The sequence below is a fragment of the Lolium rigidum genome, chromosome 1 (assembly GCF_022539505.1).
Source record: "Lolium rigidum isolate FL_2022 chromosome 1, APGP_CSIRO_Lrig_0.1, whole genome shotgun sequence".
In the NCBI taxonomy this organism is placed as follows: domain Eukaryota; kingdom Viridiplantae; phylum Streptophyta; class Magnoliopsida; order Poales; family Poaceae; genus Lolium; species Lolium rigidum.
In genome coordinates this window covers 226367233-226372681 of record NC_061508.1, presented here as the reverse complement: position 1 = coordinate 226372681, position 5449 = coordinate 226367233, and positions in this window count along the sequence as shown.

Genomic DNA, 5449 nt, shown 5'->3' with positions numbered 1-5449 from the left:
GCGTACTGCTACCTTTTGGATAATTAGACATAATTTGCATGTTAATTTCAGAATATTAAGCATGACGACAATAACTACTAACATATAAAACTCGAACATACTAGATGCATTAATCAACATGAATAGTAGCAGGGTAAACGGGACAACATCCATCGCTAAACAGATCGAGATATGTTGCACGTACCGATCTGGTGGAGGTGGCGGTGGCAGTGGCGATGTAGCAGATGACGTTGCAGCAGTAACGTTGTTGACGACAGGAACGACGGGTCGAAGTAGACGACGTTGAAGATGACGGTAGGCAGCACCGCTCGACTTGGACGGAAGGCGACCCGTGATGAAGAACTTGTGCAGCCGTGCAGAGCGCTTCCCAAAAACCTAATTCGCCCTCTCCCGTACAGGATCACAAATGCGAGCGGGTCCGGAGACCTTCTCTCCCGTTCGCCGGTGCACGCCGGCGGGCGGGATGGAGTAGTGTACAATAGCGGCGCAAGCAGAGAGAGATGGAAACCCTAACTCGTGTGTATGGTGTATTTCTGCGGTAGCCGAGCAAGAGATTATATAGGCTCGGGAAACCCTAGGCAACGTGTGCCACGTCCACGTCGCACGAACGTTTCGAGTCGGTTACTGATAGCCCACGGTCCAGGAGCGACCCGAACCGATTAACTACGACGCGTCCGTCTAGGACTCTGTTCGTTTTCCTCAGCTACAAAAAGTAAGGAAAGTCTCCGCTCGAGGCTCAATCCACTCACCACGAGCGCGGCGCGCGTCGTGAATTGTCGTGTCGAGTCGAGAGGAGGAGGAGCGCGCCTGAACGACTCCTCTTCTCACTCACTTACTAGTGGTGAAACAACCCACCTTATAAGGTGGTCTAACTTCCTCCCAACTTTCCATGTGGGACTAAACTTCCCACCTCTTGCCACTCCCTAGTGGGCTGCCACCAACTTGGGCTCAAACTCACATGGCTGCCACTAAGTGGGCTTTGAGATTTATAGGGAAATCTGAAATCTAGTATGGGCCACTAAATGTGGGTCCAATATTTCAACAATCCCCCACCAGATCTCAAATACCCATTTAGAGATTTACCAATACTCGCTGCTTGTTTATATACCAGTGTTTCAGCAGAGTCTGTTAAGTTGAACTTCCACCTAGAACCTTAAGCTACATCCATTTACACTTGAACAATGGACTAAACCTTGAATTGCAAGTTTTGCGTGAACAGGGTTTCACTCAAAGTTATAACTAGTACATGGCTGCCAGTAGCCTACCCCGCTGGTGAAGCATATGCGTCATACTTCGTGGTCTCTTCATGAGTTTACTAGAGATTACCCAAATCTCATAGATTGCAACGTTTAACAATCGGACTCATATAGGTGTGTTATTTCAAGAATGCTCTGCAGGACAACATCTTTGCTAAATAGCCAACATAAACACATTAAGGCTTGTTGCCAACCTGCCTTACAGCAATTGAGAGTTGTGCATCTTCACATAGAGAGTGTTACATAATAATCTCCTCAATTAAACCACTAGTTTGTTCTTCCCAGGTCCTAATTCACGGGATCTCCGATCACAAAGGTTGGGTTACCACTATGGTGTAATATCAACGGGTCTCAAACCCATCTCCTCGATGCACTTTCTATCACATTACGTGATAGTCCCTTTGTAAAGGGATCTGCCGAGTTTTTGTCTGTTTGAATATATGTAACAGTTATTACTCCGGAGTTTCGCAATTTCCTGACAGACTTCAAACATCGCTTGACGTGTCTTGATGACTTCGCGTTATCCTTAGAATTGTTCACTTTGACAATTACAGTTTGATTGTCACAATTCAAAAGGATTGCTGGAATAGGTTTTTCAACCACAGGCAAGTCCATCAAGAGCTCACGCAACCATTCTGATTCAACAGTGGTTGTGTCTAAAGCAGTAAGTTCTGCTTCCATAGTTGACCTCGTCAATATGGTTTGCTTGCAAGATCTCCATGATATTGCGCCACCTCCAAAGGTAAATACATATCCACTAGTGGCATAGAGATCAGCTACATCAGAGATCTAATTTGAATCACTATATCCTTCAAGCATAGTTGGGTGCCCTTAATAGTGAATCCCATAACTCATTGTACCACATAGGTAGCGCATGACCCTATCAAGTGCATGCCAATGATCAGTACCCGGGTTTGACATGAACCTACTCAACTTGCTAACAGCAAAAGAGATGTCAGGTCTAGTCGTGCTCGCTAAGTACATGAGTGAGCCAACGATCTGAGAATATTTCAATTGGTCTATGGCAATCCTCCGGTTCTTGCGTAATGTCACACTGGGATCATAAGGTGTTGGAGAAGACTTGCTATCAATATAGCCGAACCGGCTCAAGATCTTCTCAACATAATGAGGTTGCATTAGAGTAATCCCACTCTTGTCCTTAATTAGCTTGATGTTCAGAATCACATCAGCTTCTCCCAGGTCTTTCGTATCAAAGCACTTTGACAAGAAAGACTTGGCCTCGTGTATTACTTTCATGTTTGTACCAGAGATCAGAATATCATCCACATACAAACATAGTATAACACCTTCGCCCCCACCATGGTGATAGTAAACGCACTTGTCAGCCTCATTAACAACAAATCCTACAGAAGTTAAAGTTCTGTCAAAGTTCTCATGCCATTACTTAGGTGCTTGTTTCAGGCCATGTAAAGATTTCAGCAACTTGCACACATTTCTTTCTTCACCTTTTACTACAAACCTAGCAGGCTGATCCATATAGATTTCCTCTTCCAACTCTCCATCAAGAAAAGCTATCTTTACGTCCATTTGATGAACGTTAAGACCATAGGAGGTAGCCATGGACAATAGTACTCGAATGGTGGTAAGTCTAGAGACAGGTGAATAGGTGTCAAAGTAAGCTTCGCCTTCTCTCTGTGTGTAGCCTTTCGCTACAAGATGCGCCTTGTACTTAGTACCAGCAGGTCTTATCTTCTTCTTGAACACCCATTTGCAGCCCACAGGTTTGCATCCATGGGGTCGTTCTGATAGCTCCCAAGTTCCATTAGAAAGAATCGAGTCCATCTCATTATGGACAGCTTCTTTCCAGTCATCTGCATCTGGAGATGCATATGCCTCTACAATGGACGTGGGAGTATCATCCACAAGGTACACAATAAAATCATCACCAAAGGATTTTTCAATCCTCCGTCTCTTCCTCCGTTTAGGAGCTTCATTGTCATCCTTCTCAGTAACATTCTCATGTGGTTGTTCAAAATACTCATTAGATGTACTAGATTAAGGAATTATTTCAGTAGAAATTCTAGCAATACTATGCATATCTTTCATAGGAAACATATTCTCAAAAAATGTTGCATCACGAGATTCCATAATAGTATCAACATGCATATCTGGTACATTAGATTGAACTACTAAAAATCTATAGCCTACACTCCGTGGAGCATAACCTAGAAAGACACAATTGTCTTTGGTCCGAGTTTGCTCTTCTTAGTAATTGGAATATATTGACTTTCGCCAAACATCCCGATGTGCAAAAATACGAAAGTGATGGTTTTCTCCCAACCCACTCCTCGTAAGGGGTTTTATCTTTATTCTTGTTAGGAACTCTATTCAGGACATGACATGAAGTCAACAAAGCCTCCCCCACCATGCCTTTGATAAATCAGCAGTGGCTAACATGGAATTCACCAAGTCAGTCAACGTGCGGTTTTTCCTCTCGGCAACCCCGTTTGATTGGGGCGAATAGGGAGGCGTCCTCTCATGAATAATGCCATGTTCCTCACAGAATTCATCTAAGGTCTTAGGAAAATATTCACCACCACGATCCGACCTAAGACGTTTGATCTTCCTCTCTAGTTGATCTTCAACTTCGGCTTTATAAATTTCAAAGTAGTCTAAAGCTTCATCTTTAGTTCGCAACAAATAAACATAGCAAAATCTAGTCGCATCATCAATCAATATCATGAAATATCTCTTTCCACCTTTTTTCAACACACCATTCATCTCGCATAGATTAGGATGTATGAATTCTAGAGGTGCCAAATTTCTCTCCTCGGCCGCCTTGTGAGGGTTCCGAGGTTGCTTTGATTGCACACAACTATGGCACTTAGATCCTTTGGCAATGGTGAAATTCGGAATTAAACTCAAACTCGATAGCCGAGACATTAAACCAAAATTAATGTGACATAAACGAGAATGCCAAACACTGGTATCATCACTAAAATTGCCACAAATATGGTTCACAGACTTATTACTGAAATCCGAATGCGAAAAACGGAACAAGCCTCCGCACTCATAGTCTTTACCAATAAATTGTCCAAACTTGGAAACAACTACTTTATTCGACTCTAAAATAACCTTAAACCCATCTATGCATAGAAGGGGTCCGCTAACGAGATTTTTGTTCATAGTAGGGACATGCTGCACGTTCCTCAGCTGCACGATCTTCCCCGAAGTGAACTTCAGATTTACTGTGCCAACACCACGAACAGAAGCATGCGACCCATTCCCCATCAAGACGGAAGAATCTCGGGCGACCTGGTAAGAAGTGAACATGGATATGTCAGCACGCACATGAACATTAGCACCTGTATCAATCCACCAACATGGAGATTGAAATACCGAAAGAACAGAGTAACCATCAGCATTTCTAGCGGTCACCGTGGTGACTTGCCTCGCCTTTTTCTTGTGGTCTGCCCTCTCTGGACAGTCCTTAGAAAAGTGGCCAGTCTCTCCACAGGTAAAGCAGCTCAGATCTGCTTTGTTTATCATCTTCTTCTTTTTGAAGGTTGTAGTCTTCATAGGCTTATTGAAGGAGGGCTTGTTATTCCCTTTATTATTGATGTAGGGTTTCTTCTGCACCATGTTGGCGCTAGATTGACCCTCTCCTTTCTCAGTAGTATCCTTAGCCCGAGCTTTCTCCTCAACATCAAGAGACGCTATCATATTTTCAACTGATATCTCATGTCTCTTGTGTTTGAGAGTTTTGGCAAAGTTCCTCCATGAACGGGGAAACTTAGCGATGATGCATCCAGCCACAAACTTGTCAGGTAAGGCACACTTAAGGACTTCAAGCTCTTTCGCAATGCATTGTATCTCATGAGCTTGTTCGACTACAGAACGGTTGTTCACCATCCTGATGTCATGGAAGCTCTCCATTATGTACACTTCACTACTTGCATCGGTTGCACCGAATTTAGCATTCAGTGCATCTCAGAGCTCTTTACCATCTGTTATGTGCATGTACACATCATACAGACGATCAGCAAGAATACTCAGAACGCATCCGATGAAGAGAGTATTGTTTTGCTTGAACTTATTCTGATCTTGGTCAGATATAGTTCCTTCGGGTAAACCATTACTAACTTCGAATACTTTCAGATGAGTAAGCCAGACCGTGGCCTTAATATGCCACCTCTTAAAGTGCAAACCGGTAAACTTATCCGTCCTCAGTG